At 48.2% G+C, this 15911-nt stretch overlaps 1 protein-coding gene across 9 annotated transcripts in view; it reads right to left on the reverse strand.

The window, feature by feature from the left end:
* Positions 1 to 14778, reverse strand: part of CEP170B (centrosomal protein 170B) — a 102883-nt gene extending 88105 nt beyond the window's left edge. For 8 of the 9 annotated variants that reach the window (XM_063947411.1, XM_063947408.1, XM_063947410.1 and 5 more), the window contains exon 1: positions 14544 to 14778. The gene's annotated coding sequence lies outside the window, so the exon portion shown is untranslated. Of the gene's footprint in view, positions 1 to 14087; positions 14147 to 14543 lie in introns of those variants that run through there. The other variant, XM_063947404.1, reaches the window with a different exon arrangement.
* Positions 14779 to 15911: the final 1133 nt, after the last annotated feature.

Below are 15911 nucleotides of genomic sequence, written 5' to 3' on the forward strand. Positions count from 1 at the left end.
AGGTTAATAATACCGTAGGATCAAAATTACCCCCAAATTCTGTGATTTTAGCTGTTTTTGTGTTTTTTTCAAAAATTATCCCGATCCAAAACCAAAACCCGAAAGGGTGGTTTTGGCAAAACCAATCCAAATACTAAACATGAGCGAGGATCCAGATCCAAAACACGAAAAAGTGCCCGCCACACATCTCTACAAAAAATACAATACTTGCCTTAAGCCCCACTCCTGCATCTGACCACCCGCTCCTCAGAACTATGGGAAAGACATCATGACATCTCTCCCATAGTGCACACTGCCAGAGCAGGAAGGGAGCTCCTGCCTCCGGCTGCCGCTGTGGGGGAAGGAGCCGGGCGCCTGCTGGTAACAAGATCTCAGCGGGTGCCCGGCATCTTCCTGTGGCTTCTTGGGTTAGGTGGGCCGGAGGAGGTGGAACTGGTTCCGTCTCCAAATGGAACTGACGAAACGCAGTTTTGTCTCACTTTAACCCCTGCTCCCAGCCCTAGAAACAGTATGTAACACTAAACCTTACTCACAACATGCACCAAGCATCATGATAGGCCCAAATAGATACGCCATAACTAAGCCAACCCTATAATTTAACCTCTGCTACCAGTGGCGGATGTTACCTATGTCCTGCAGTACTGCACCGCCTCCCCCCACCCCCAGTAAAATCCACCACCTCAGTGAGCCAGTTGCAATCCGTGACTGCACTGGCTAAACTGTGACTGACAGGGACTTCCTATTGAAAGAGCTACCTGCCAGTCACCCGCAGGATAGGCAGTTCCATTGGTAGGTGTTTTCTCCCTCTAGGACTGCCAGACCATGCTTCGATTAGCAGAGAGCATGCTTCCTGTGGGAAGCCACTCCCTGCTTCATCTTCAGTCCAAGATGGCTTCTATGGGCTACAGACAATAAAGTCAATAGAAGCCAGAGTCTTGCGCATGCGCAGTCCCCACCATCAATTATGCACATGTACCGGTCCCTCTGCCTGCCAAATCCATTGCGCAAGTACAGTGACCAGACTGGCAGCTGGCCGTGGCTCCTCTCTCCTCCAGACAGTGTGGGTATGGCAAGCCCCCTCCTTCAGAGAGTTAAGAGCCACCACTGCCTACTTCTAAATGAATGTGGACACATTCCTAGAAGTTTAAATTATGACAGGAAGATGTATTTTAAACTGGTGGATAAACTAAAGGTGAGGGCAGATTTATCTATTAAGAAGCCCAATTCGGCCAGGGAACATTGATGGCCATACAGCTTACAGCTTGTCTTTGATGCCACTAACCCAGCACAGAGCCTATAAAACACAGAAGACAAAGCCTTCCCTAGAACATGAAGAAGGCCCAATACAAAGAGTGAAGGACTATAAGCTAATGGCCTTAAGAGTTCTACAATAACTAGTACATCTTTCCTGCATTCATATTCCACTTTCCCACTATTCCAACAGCACCAATGTTACCTGTACAGAAATACCAGTCACCAATGGCTGCTTTACTATTGGTGGCAGACACTACACTCTCCCCACCAACCATTACAATTGCTATTGCAAAAACCCACTGATTCTCAAACTCGGTCCTCAGGGCCACACACAGTTTGTTTTCCAGATCACCTGTGGATTTTTAAAATGTGACAGTTGGTGATACAGCGCTCCTGCTGGGTGACATGGACAACATGAACTGTTTGGGGCCCCGCGGATCGAGATTGAGAACCACTGCACTAACTTATGTATCAAGTCTTCCCACCAAGTTTAGGAAGCTCAGTTGGGCAAGACCATATTTTCCTTGTTTCATGTCATTTTATGTAAAATATGTGTGTCATGACGTACAGCGCTACGTAATTGGTGAGCATTTTATATGAAAATAGTAACAAATCCACAATCTCTCCTACATTTCTCAGTAACTGAACAATTGTTCAATTAGAGTTTTTCATATAAGCATGATGAAGGCAAAGCGCATAATCCCATACAGCTTGTGTGGCACCGGCTTGAAGACTAGATTGATGCACATGGCAACTGATTTAATTTATCTTTCGTTAAGATCATCTTTCTTGGTCTTTAAAGCATCTAGTGGAAGAGGAGCTCAACTCTTGACCTCTGCCGCCCCTACACACCGGTAGGCAAGAGGGCCAATTATTTTTCTACCTTTGGTTACCTCCTTACTCAAGAACATAAACCAAAAAGGTGTTGGAATATCAAAGGATTTTTTTTTTAATGCAATGAAAAATAAACAAATAAAAACACCCCACAATATACAAATATTAGGAAGTGTCACACAGTGACTAATTGCATCTTACTGACAGTGTCCTTGCATAGTTTATGGAGTGGGTTGGGTCTTTACTTAGCCTGCAACACAAGGTAATACAAGCCCTGTACTTTGTGTCAAGCGGTTTGTAAGGCTTCATTGTTATCCAACAAACAAGGGTGGAGAAGAACGAAGTGTTTGGAAAGAAAGACTTGAGTATACAGTATATCCCACAATGAGAAAAAAAAAAAAGTTGGCAAGATTTAGGACTATATTATAATTATTGTTTATTTATATAGCATTAATCATATTACGCAGAGCTGTACATGTAAATATAATCATTCACTACCATTGAAGCCAGCAAACTAATACCCCTTTTCCACTAGCTCAAAAAACACGGGTAAATGCACGGGGGCGCGCATTTACCCGTGTTTTTGGCAAGTGGAAAAGGGTAAACCCGGATCAAGTGACCCGTGAATCCTACCCGGCTATTTACCTGGGTAGGACACGGGAATGATCCGGGTAGGGTGTAGTGTAAACGGGAGCCGTGTCGATGCGACACGGCTCCCGTTTACACTGTATGGATGGGCAGCGCTGGGAGATCATGTGATCTCCCTGCGCCGCCCCTGCCGTGTAGCTAGAAGCGTCACCAACCCGGCATATGCCGGGTTGTGACTGCTAATGGGAAAGGGACCGAGCACGGGTCGCAGCAGGGGGCAGCTCCCGTGTCAGGCTCCCGGCTGCGACCCGTGCTCGTAGGTGTAAAAGGGGTATAAGGGGAACATGTACTGAGCAGTGATAAAAGTGGAGAAGTGAGGCAGTGGAGAAGTTCCCCATGGCAACCAATCAGCTGCTCTATATACTTTTATAGTATGCAAATTATAAATGTTATGTCAATGCCATGGGCAACTTCTCCACTGGCTCACGTCTCCACTAGTAAGTACATCTCCCCCTAAATTCTCTATCTCATACACACTCCTTTATATACTAGGTCCAATTTGACAGAAGCCAGTTATGCTGCATTCAGATCGCAAATGCCGGATCCTACCCGGTAAGAGAAACGTGTACTTACCGGGTGGGATCCGGCATTTGCGCTTCGTTGCTGGCTTTCCGACCAAGCAATATACCGGGTCGGTTGCCATAGCAGCGGAGGGCGCAGCAGTTGCAGGGGCGGGGGTGGAGGCGGCGCCGGGAGATGAGCTCATCTCCTGCGCCGCCTCTGCCTATGCTGTGAATGGGAGCCGTATCGCATCGGAACGGCTCTCATTCACACTGCGCCTGACCCAGTATTCAATCCGGTAATAACCCTTCTTTTTCACCAAGGACCTTTCACCAAGGACCTTTCACATCGCACACGGACCCGTTTCGACACGGCAATATGCCGTGTCGATACCGGGTTTTTAGTGCGATGTGAAAGGGGTATTACTGGTATGTTTTCAGACTGTGGGGGGAGATCTATTACATTTTGTAGAAGTGGCGTAGCTATAACCGCACACCCTGCACCCATTTCTTGAATATTTACCTCTCTGACGTCTAAGTCTAATTAATTTTCAGGAAGAAAAGCAATACTTTAAATGTACAACTGTTCAGGCTGCAGCAACCACTAATCATGTGTCAGTTAAACCTCTATGAATTGCGTACATGTTGCATAAGCACACCGTCACGCTGTAAGCACAAAATAGCTACACGTGCGGTCTATACACTTTAACCCCTAACAGGAAAGGAAATGCGACACCAATTGTATATGTAATGTTGAGGTCCAACCCAACAACAATTATTTACTTAAAAGGGGGTTACAACAGAAATACAATAATAGAAGCTACAACCAATGGATACATACGTTTGTTCGCCTGCGCAACCCGGATTCCGGTCCTCAGTCAATCTGAATAGATGACCTTCAGAGAAAGAGACTGAGGCCAGCCAGGAGGCCTGGTTTTATACAATGGTCCAAAGCATGAAACAAAGGAAACTGTAATCTCTTCATCCATAGGTTAAAGGACTGGTCATTTACAGTACATGAGGGGTCATAGGTTGGTTTGAATAGGTGGGCGATGACTGGTCCAGGTGCACTTGCAGATGTCCTCCACTGGGTTCCCTCCGAATATCAAGAGTACAGTACATACAGTGTGATATTAATAATATATTCCTGCGCATATCTACGCGCAGGAGCATGCTACTTTCTGCAAACTGCCATCGGAATATTGCCCTTGAAATACTGTACAGCTGGATACCAAACACCACCTCCTAACCTATCGGTAATTCTGTCCCCTCATATCCTGTAAAGTTGGATATCTATATTGTTCTCTTTCCAAAGTAAATGTAACTCGCTGGTGTGGTGCATGTAGGCTATGTGTAAATTATGTACTATGTGGATTAAATATGGAATATGTCTTTATGGCTTTTCCATGCGAATGCGTATGCTACCGTATTTACTCATACCATGCGCTAACACGCAAGACCGCGTGAGCGATTATACGTAACTTGCGAGTATGCGCACGCACGGCAGAACAAGCACCCGCACGGAGGCCATCTGTGTGGTGTTTGTACGTGATGCGTGGGGCTATAATATTTTCGAGTTCGACACTGAAGTCCAACGTTGGCGGCAGCAGTGATGCACAAATTACAGGGAAAATGACACGGGAGTCATTTTCCCAGCGTTTTGCGCATGTGCAGTAGGAAAATCGCCAGGAAGATGGCAGCCACACCATTCCCGCAGAGATCTACGCATGTGCACTAGACTATGGTACACCGCTAGGGTCTCCTAGTGACCACAGTGCTCCGAGTCAACTGAGTTGCCTGCTAGAGAGGTGGGGTCCCAGACAGAAATTGCATGCAAGGCCCCTCCTCTCTGCCGGCTTTGGTGAGACATAAAGGGGTCTCTTTACTAAGTATTGAAGAGAGATAAAGTAGACGGAGATAAAAGTACCAGCCAATCAGCTCTTAACTGCCATGTTAAAGGCCGAGTTTGAAAAATAACAGTTAATAGCTGATTGGCTGGTACTTTGAAGTAGATGTTTGATCCTTCAAGATGGGGGAAAAGTGGTATCAGCGCATATTATGACAGGGGGTAGGTAAGTGTTCCCCCCTCTCCCCTGATACCGCGCCTCCCCCATTTATGACTCTGGCGGTACGATAGCACCCCTGTCTATACTGGCGCTGCTATCTACAAGACAGCATGCCGATATGCAGGGCAGTGCAAGAACGGTCAGTTGCACTGACTGTTCCGACACCTGCTGCATTTGATTTGGACATCGGCAGGTGTCATTGCCCATACACCACAATCAGGGACTCAATGCTACATGTGAGATCTCGTGTGAGTATTGAGATCTTGTGCATGAGCTCTGGAGCCGGCCACGGGGAGAGATACAAGCGGATGTGCTGTGCGCTCAGGCAGGGATTACCGGAGGGGGGAGTTTTCACTCCCCCACTACAGCAAACAAGATGTTCTTACATTTCGTTGATGTAGGTTCCTGCTATGTGCCACTATAAAACATCTACCCCGTTATCTCTCTCCACTTTATCACTCTCCAAGGCTTAATGCATGGACCACTTAGTACATAGACCCCTGGGTTAGACAGCTGGGAAGGAGGGGGGGTTAGGTTAAGCAACCACCAGGGGACGGGGGGTATCAGGCTGCGTAAAAGGGAGGTTTAGGGGGTAGGGGAGAGGGGGTAACACTTACCTCCCCCCGGTCAGGGTTTGCACTATCGGGATGCCAGCATATCATACTGAACCCTGTATCTTGAATATTGACAATTACTGAATAATGGGGGTCATTCAGACCTGATCACACGCTAGGATTTTTCGCTGCGATGCCATCAGGTCAGAACTGCGCATGCGTACGCACCGCAATGCGCAGGCATGTCGTACAAGTACAAAGCAGATCATTGCCCAGTGACGGATTGTACGAAGAATCCGATCGCACAGCCGATCACAAGTTGATTGACAGGAAGAAGGCATTTGTGGGTGTCAACTGACCGTTTTCTGGCAGTGTTTGGGAAAACGCAGGCGTGTCTAAGCATTTGCAGGGCTGGTGTCCGACGTCAATTCCAGTCCCGGACAGGCTGAAGTGATCGCAGCGGCTGAGTAAGTTCTGGGCTACTCAGAAACTGCACAAAACTTTTTTGTACCGCCTGGCTGCACATGTGATCGCACACTTGCAAAGCGAAAATACACTCCCCTATAGGCGGCGACCATCTGTTCGCAGCGCTGCAAAAAACCCTAGCGAGCGATCAGGTCTGAATTAGGCCTAATATATGAGTGATCTCTCCTAAAAATACATTGTTCTAGAACAATACTTATTTTAAAAGCAATAAATGTGCTCAAGTCTCTGGGTACAAAAAAAGACCCTCCAGCTTAGCTCAAAAAAATATTTGCTTGGCATTAGCAAAACATATTTGTAAACTTTATGACAATTTGGTTGAACCAATATTCATTAGTAAGAGTAAGCAGTAACACTAACTATCGTAAGTTACCACAGCAACATGTTCTCGACTTCTGGGACCGTTGCCATTTGTGATATAGTCACAACCCAGACACAATGCAGCAGATATCCAATTAATGCTCTCACCACAAGACAACACTGAGGGGTCATAAGCGTAAAATGTACCAGCGGCAGCAGAACTGGGCATTGCCAAAGCACCAAAGGTCAGTATGGTATGTGGTAAACAACAATACATAAAGGAAAATATATTGCAATAAAAAAATATATAAAATCATTCTAAAAATACATTACGTAAAATATATTTAAAATCAGAAGTGCCAAGCGGTCTGTACCAATGTTACAGCCAGTTAGTAATGACCTTCTTCACTTCACTGTCCTGAATAAGATCACTAGCTGGCCCAAACTTTGGTACACCCACTTGACCCCTGACATTTAAATGTAACTATGGGGTCATTCCGAGTTGATCGCTAGCTGCATTCGTTCGCTGTGCAGCGATGAGGCAAAAAACGGCACTTCTGCGCATGCGTATGCGCGACATACTATTACAACGAACGATGTAGTTTCACACAGGGTCTAGCGAAGCATTTCAGTCGCACTGCTGACCGCACAGTGATTGACATGAAGTGGGCGTTTCTGGGTGTCAACTGACCGTTTTCAAGGAGTGTTCGAAAAAACGCAGGCGTGCCAGGAAAAACGCAGGCATGGCTGACCGAACGCAGGGTGTGTTCGTGACGTCAAAACATAAACTGAACAGTCTGAAGTGATCGCAAGCGCTGAGTAGGATTTGAGCTACTCTGAAACTGCACAAAACAACTTTGTAGCCGCTCTGCGATTCTTTAGTTCGCACTTCTGCTAAGCTAAAATACACTCCCAGTGGGAGGCGGCATAGCGTTTGCACGGCTGCTAAAAACTGCTAGCAAGCGAACAACTCGGAATGAGGGCCTATGTACAATGTGGATGAAAACGTGCAATTTGGGAGTACATGGAGGAGTTCGATCTATACTCATTTGATACAAAACAGAAGAGGGATACGGGAATTTCAGTCAAATAGATAAAATTGGGCATGTACTTGTAATCAAATATTATAATATGAAGAGACAAATTAGAGAATAAATGTCAATGGGGGTCATTCCGACCTGTTCGCAAGCAGCGGTTCTTCGCTGCAGTGCGAACGGGTCGAAAATGCGCATGCGCGGCGGACGCATTGCGCACGCGCGCCGTTGCCGGGCAACGATGCAGCCAGTGAGAAATGTGATCGCAGCGGTGATCGCAAGAAGACGGACAGGTGGGAGGCGTTCCGGGGCGGATACTCACAGTTTTCCATGCGTGGTGAGTCCAACGCAGGCGTGTCGAGGCGTTTGGAGGGCGGCTGTCTGACGTCAGGACTGGAACCTTCATCGATGGATCCGTCGCACTGGGTGAGTAACTGCAGCCATGGTCTTGTTTTACTTGAAACTTTTTTTTAGCATAGCAGGGCTGCACAAGCGATCACACCCCTGCTATGCTAAAATACATTCCCCCATAGGCGGCGTCAGGTTGATTGCACGAGCAGCAAAAAGTGGCTACATGTGATCAACTCGGAATGACCCCCAATATCCTTCCTGCTTCACTTGTCTAAATTTACTCTCCGCCATGTGTCTTGTCTGTGGTCCCCTTTCCCCAACCGACCCCTCCATGTGTCTTACCTTTGTCCCTTCTATCCCTTCCCTCCAGGTGTCTCTCCACTGTGGTCTCTTCTCCCCACTTCCTGTGTGTAGTCTGTGATCCCTCTCTTCCTTTGCACATCTCAACTGTCATCCCTCTCTCCTCCCTCCTATGTCTCACGTGTGATCCCTCTCCCCCCACCTATGTCTCACCTGTGATCCCTCTCCCCCACCCATGTCTCACCTGTGATCCCTCTCCCCCCACCTATGTCTCACCTGTGATCCCTCTCCCCCCACCTATGTCTCACCTGTGATCCCTCTCCCCCCACCTATGTCTCACCTGTGATCCCTCTCCCCCCACCTATGTCTCACCTGTGATCCCTCTCCCCCCACCTATGTCTCACCTGTGATCCCTCTCCCCCCACCTATGTCTCACCTGTGATCCCTCTCCCCCCACCTATGTCTCACCTGTGATCCCTCTCCCCCCACCTATGTCTCACCTGTGATCCCTCTCCCCCCACCTATGTCTCACCTGTGATCCCTCTCCCCCCACCTATGTCTCACCTGTGATCCCTCTCCACCCACCTATGTCTCACCTGTGATCCCTCTCCCCCCACCTGTCTCGCTTGTGTTCCCTATCCCCCCTGCTGTGTCTCGCCTGTGATCCCTCTCCCCCTCCTATGTCTCACCTGTGATCCCTCTCTCTCTCCCCTGCCTCACCTGTGATCCCTATCCCCCCTGCTGTGTTTCACCTGTGATCCCTCTCCCCCACCTATGTCTCACCTGTGATCCCTATCCCCCCTGCTGTGTCTCACCTATGATCCCTCTCTTCCCCCCCTCCTATGTCTCACCTGTATTCCCTCTCCTCTGCCTCATCTGTTATCCCTTCCCCACTCCTATCTTTCACCTGTGATCCCTCCTCCCCCACCTATGTCTCACCTGTGATCCCTCTCCACCCACCTATGTCTCACCTGTGATCCCTCTCCCCCCACCTATGTCTCACCTGTGATCCCTCTCCCCCCACCTGTCTCACCTGTGATCCCTCTCCCCCCACCTATGTCTCACCTGTGATCCCTCTCCCCCCACCTGTCTCGCCTGTGTTCCCTATCCCCCCTGCTGTGTCTCGCCTGTGATCCCTCTCCCCCTCCTATGTCTCACCTGTGATCCCTCTCTCCCCTGCCTCACCTGTGATCCCTATCCCCCCTGCTGTGTTTCACCTGTGATCCCTCTCCCCCACCTATGTCTCACCTGTGATCCCTATCCCCCCTGCTGTGTCTCACCTGTGATCCCTCTCCCCCACCTATGTCTCACCTGTGATCCCTATCCCCCCTGCTGTGTCTCACCTATGATCCCTCTCTTCCCCCCCTCCGATGTCTCACCTGTATTCCCTCTCCTCTGCCTCATCTGTTATCCCTTCTCCACTCCTATCTTTCACCTGTGATCCCTTCTCCCCACTTCTGCGTCTCACCTGTGATCCCTCTCTTCCCCCTCTTATGTCGCACCTGTGATCCCTCTCTTCCCCCTCCTATGTCTCACCTGTGATCCCTCTCTCCCCCCTCCTATGTCGCACCTGTGATCCCTCTCTTCCCCCTCCTATGTCTCACCTGTGATCCCTCTCTCCCCCCTCCTATGTCTCACCTGTGATCCCTCTCTTCCCCCCTCCTATGTCTCACCTGTGATCCCTCTCTTCCCCCCTCCTATGTCTTACATGTATTCCCTCTACCCTGCCTCATCTGTTACCCCTTCCCAACTCCTATGTCTCACCTGTGATCCCTATCCCCCCTGCTGTGTCTCACCTATGATCCCTCTCTTTCCCCCCTCCTATGTCTCACCTGTATTCCCTCTCCCCTGCCTCATCTGTTATCCCTTCCCCACTCCTATCTTTCACCTGTGATCCCTTCTCCCCACTTCTGCGTCTCACCTGTGATCCCTCTCTTCCCCCTCTTATGTCGCACCTGTGATCCCTCTCTTCCCACTATGTCTCACCTGTGATCCCTTTCTTCCCCCTCCAATATCTCACGTGTGATCCCTCTCTTCCCCCCTCCTATGTCTTACATGCATTCCCTCTACCCTGCCTCATCTGTTACCCCTTCCCCACTCCTATCTTTCACCTGTGATCCCTTCTCCCCACTTCTGCGTCTCACCTGTGATCTCTCCCTCCCCCCCCCCCCCCACACACACACACACTCCATTACTCGCCTGTGATACCCATTCCTATGTGGTCCCCCATCTCCACCTTCCTGTGTGCTTCCTTCCTTCCTCTTTCTCCCCTCTCCTATGTGACATCAGTAATTTCATTTCTTCCCACTCCTGTGTCTTGGTTGTGGTCTTCTCTATCCCCATGTAGTGTGTGTTATCTGTAGTCTCCTTTTTCCCTGCTTTGTGTATTCTATGAACCCGTCTGCGCCCATTCTGTTCTAGCTGCTCAGTTACTTGGTCTGTGGCTCCGCACAGGTGACGAGTGGGGCGCACAGAAATGAAGAAAACCATATTTATGCTACTGGATACTACTGAACTCCCTACCAGGAGGAATGAGCTTAGTGTCAACAGCCATGTACTAAACAGAAATGAGGAATTCACGGTTCCTAATTCTTAATTGTCACCAGCTATCACTAATGAGCAAGCAGGGCCGTTGAGAGCCAAACAGGGCCTGGGTACATGTGGGGGTGGTGGGCCAAACCTGGAGAGGCGGCTATGCCCCTTCTGAAAATAAAATTAAAAAATTGTCACCCATAGTGGCTGACCCAGGCCCTGCCAACAAGACCGAGTCCAGGTAAACAATAATCACCCACCACCCCGTTCCCCTATAAGTAAGGGCAGTACTGTTATCACAAACGGGATGTAGTTAAAATGCCGCCGGTCAAAATACCAACGCCGGAATCTCAAACGACAGCATAATGCCAGCATCAAAACCCGACGGTCAAAATATTGGTGCCTTGGAATCCCAAATGTTCAATTAGTGTCCTGCCAAGGTGTGTAGGAGGTTAGGTTTAGGCAATAGAAGGGGGGTTAGGGTGCAGGATTGAGAAGGGGATGGTTAGGTACCGGGAGGGAGGAAGGGGGGTTAAGAGTTAGGCACCAAGCGGGGAGGGTTAGGGTTAGGCAGCAGAGAAGGGAGAGTTAGGGTTAGGCACCCACAAGCGAGGGTTAGGGTAGGGGTCAGGGGAGGGTTAGGGTACTTTCTGGGGGGCTGTTGGGATTCTGATAGACGGGATGCCGCTGTCGGGATTCTGACTGTCCATCGGTATATCATATCGATTCCTCACTATCATCTCGATACTCACCCAGCAGTGATAGCTACAGGATCACAATAAAAATTGTGCTTACATCACATGACGTCAGTAACACTGAAAATAAAATATACTGTATACTCTACATGTCTGCTCTGAGTGACTCAGTAGAAACATTATTCCCAGCGAATCCAACATTTACTAATGATAAGACAATTCTGGTTGCGAATGAGGGAAAAATCCTCTCCTATTTAGTTATTAACAAAGAAACTTTATTTTTTTTTGACAAACAGTAATTGATTCTTTGCACGTGGCTGATTATTCACTGGAGCAGAAATACAAGTTTACCTAAATGTTAAAGGTTTCATATGTCAGAACTTGGGATGTGTAACCTTGTACTGTATGGTTTATACTGAAAGCACTTATTCCTCTATCAGCAATTGCAGGTGCTGGACAACTACTTCACCTCCCTGTTGTGTCATTCACTAGGATTATAAAACAGGAAGTTTGCTGTGCATGGGGAAATACTTTCCCACCTCCACCCCTGAAGGTTTTACATACACAGTATCAGTAGTATTAGACATTATTTTATCTAACATTATATTTATGTTACAATTATTGGACCTTGGCGATGCCAAGCCATTATTCTACCATTGTCTGCTATAATGCGACTACTGGGGATACAGTTAAAATACAGTCTGTCGGAATCTTGGCGTTCAGGAGACCAATGCCGGAATCCCAACAGCCGGTGAAATACCGACAGCCGGAATCCCAACAGCCCGTGACATACCGACAGCCGGAATCCCAACAGCCGGTGACATACCGACAGCCGGAATCCCAACAGCCGGTGACATACCGACAGCCGGAATCCCAACAGCCGGTGACATACCGACAGCCGGAATCCCAACAGCCGGTGACATACCGACAGCCGGAATCCCGAAATCCACAGGTTATTCCCACTCAGTTGGTGGGTCCACACCACCAACCGAGTGGGAATACAACCTGCGGCAAGCGAATCAAGCCCGCGAGAGGACTCCCTGCCGGATTCCGGCAGACAGGATATCACTGTCGGTATACTGACAGCCGGCATCCCATTTGCCGTCAAACATACCGAATCCGACTATTGACCTCTCGTGTGTGTGTATGCAATGCTAGCAATTGAAATATTTAGTGAAAAATCATACTTTGTCTAACATAACATGTTCTCTTTATTTTTTACTTTGTGTTAAAATAAACTCTATCTACAGTGTACAGTATAGGGCCGCTTTAAAGGACTAAAAAAAAAAAAAAACATTTTTAGTACATACATCTGTGTTTTTGGACATCCCTGGTGAGTTTAAAATAAAGTCTAGGAACCAGATGTTCTCCAGCTGTTGCTGAACTGTCAGTTGTAGAACGCGCTGCAATTGTAGTTCTTAAACACTATACAGCCAAAACTAAAGGTTGGAATAGCAAACTGGGATGTGTAGTTCTACCAAACCTGGACAGCCACAGACTACAGAAACCTATCTATCACACACACACGGCAAAACTGCGGCAGCCATTCTGGCATACATGGTTCCTCAGCAGCTAGACGCAGTGATGGCTAACCTTGACACTCCAGCTGTTGTTGAACTACACATCCCAGCATGCCCTGCTACAGTTTTGCTATTTGGCCATTCTAAAACTGATGCAGGGCATGCTGGGATGTGTAGTTCAACAACAGCTGGAGTGTCAAGGTTAGCCATCACTGAGCTAGAGGGCCACATGCCGAATACCGCAGCAAGCTGCAGATGTGACACCTACACATCCCACTCCACCACCGTCAGAAAACTCAGCATATTTCTTACACTGCATTTAGTTCCAACTATAACAAGCCTCTGCGACCATTTTGGAACTGCTGCTAAGACCCAAGGAATAAACAGACCATAATCTTCCTAACAACCAAAATACACAAAGCATGTGCAGGAATTCCTGGCTGCAGGCAACAGGCCCTTCTGCATTACATGATAATATGACATAGATGGCGATTAGGAAACAGCGGCCGGCAATAACCCTTCCACTGCCAGAGGCATGAAACGTATGGGTGTATCATTATGTACCGAAATCTGTAACCACAAGGTCAGAGCGCAACCTCTCACTAAATTCAGGATCAGGGAGACATGGTATAGGACAGCAGTGTATCATGTGTACCACTTTGCAGCTGTAAAGCCTAGCCATTTACACAGCAGTACCCACAAGCAATGGAGGCTAAGGGGCCTGTGCTTCAGCTCCAATTTGTGGTCACAATTTGTAAGGCAATAAAGTGACAGCGAAGTGTCTGATGGAAACACAAACACAGGCTTTGGCACCAGAAAGCAACCAGCGTTCCCCCCCCCCCCCCCAGTGTGGGTGGAAGGAGCAAGACGCAGCTTGGGTAGAAGCAGCTGCCACCACACAGACAAATCAAAGCAGCTCATCCCACTGGTGTGAATTAAAAAGCCCTGCAGTGACCAAACCCAGCTTTCTCATGTATTATTCACTGCGACAGACACAATGTAGCGGAAGACAGGACCTTGGTAGTGGATCTATACAACTCATGTATTGTATATAGGCAGAATCCTCCAGCTGTATTCCAGCTGCAATATTTTGATCCCTTTAAAAAGCAAGCCACTCCCCCGGTAGGATCCATCCTTGTCAGACTGTAATCATTAATCCATATCTGCTGCTGAAGAGCAGCAGAAGGGGGAGGGGATGCCGACTACCAACTCAGCAGCAATCCCAGTAAGGAAAGGGTTAACAGTCACACATCCCCCACTCTGCTACCCGGTTGTCAGAATAAATCCCCACATAATACTATTGCAGCAGGAAAAAAAGAAACATGCTGTAAATACACAGTTTCCATCCAGAGCAGTGATGGGATTATTACACATTCCTGCATTACAGCCAGGTATTGAGGCTGCAGGCCAAAATACGGTGATCAGCTGTTTCCTGTTCCCAAGGTAATACCAATCACTGTGTTCCCACCTACCTGTCTTGGGCTATGTGTCTGACTCCCGCTCAGCCTGGAATACCACAGCAGTCCTTGGATCCAGGAGGAAACGCTTCCCCTTTTTTTTCTGTCTGAGCTGTAGATCTGAAGGTGAATAAAAGCAGGTAATGAATATACAGGAGCTACACACCCTCTTCCCTCCTGCTCAAGCACCCTCCTCCGCCTGCACTTGCACGACAGGTTCATGACATCACCACCAGCCAAACCTCCCTCCCCCTCTAGCTTGGAAATCCAGGATAGGTGACATTTTTCCCTGTGTAATAGAGAGTGCAGACGCCATCTGCTGGCCTCTCTGGGGAAGCTGTCACACTCTACCTGACTCATACCAGATCCAGTCTCTCTTTTTGCAGCATTTTTATGGTTTGCAGTTATTTATTTGTTAACAGTTATTTATATAGTGCACACATATTCTGTAGCGCTGTACAGAGAATATTTCAGTCAGGCACTTCAGTCCCTGCCCTAATGGCCCTTACAAGTGTTGGGAGTACTGAGGTTTCTGTGTCACTGGAAAGTGAACGGAACAGTGGGCGTGATGACGCAATGGCGTCATCATGGCCCCGCCTCCCACTACACAATGACATTATTACCAGCATTGTGAAGCGAGGGGCGGGTTCATGATGACGCGATCCAGCACAGATCACGTTATCTGCCGAGGACATAAGCCCACATTAGTGGCTGCGGGGGGTTGGCACCCGGCTCGGGAGACTTGCTTACTTTTTCAGGAGGGTGGGAGCGCCACCTAATTTTCGGGAGCCTCCCAGCCGTTTCAGGAGAGTAAATGAGAACATACAAACTCAACACATATAGTATCATTTTTAGGACTTGAACCCACAGTGCCCCATTTAAACTTTGTGTGTATACATGTTTTTATTAATACATCTGAAAGTATTAAAATAAATGACATTACATCCTTGGCTCTTCAGACATCATGTAACTAGAAGTCCCAGCATGTCTGGCCATTCTGAGAGCTGCAGTGTGCCACAGAAACCAAGTAAAGGGCCCCATACACTACAACGATAATGCCTGATTTCATCCGTTTTCGACCTTTCGGGTCGATAAATCGGATGAAAAGTGGCAAATCGGATGTGTTTTACATCCGATCCGATCTGATGCACGGTCCCATGAGCATCGGATTGGAGCCCCTAGGTCGTTAGTGCTGCACTCATGATTTCTCGGACACCACAGGCGTGGCTGGGATCGCATAAGATACATCGTATGCAAAAGAACAGCATACGATGTATCCTATGCGATCCTGCCGCCCGGGAGGCTGCCGGGGGGTTCAAGGGAAATCTTATGCGACATAAGGGTCAGACATGTCGCTGTAGTTTATGGGGGTTCACTACGATA

This window comes from Pseudophryne corroboree, chromosome 12 (genome assembly GCF_028390025.1).
Source record: "Pseudophryne corroboree isolate aPseCor3 chromosome 12, aPseCor3.hap2, whole genome shotgun sequence".
Lineage (NCBI taxonomy): Eukaryota > Metazoa > Chordata > Amphibia > Anura > Myobatrachidae > Pseudophryne > Pseudophryne corroboree.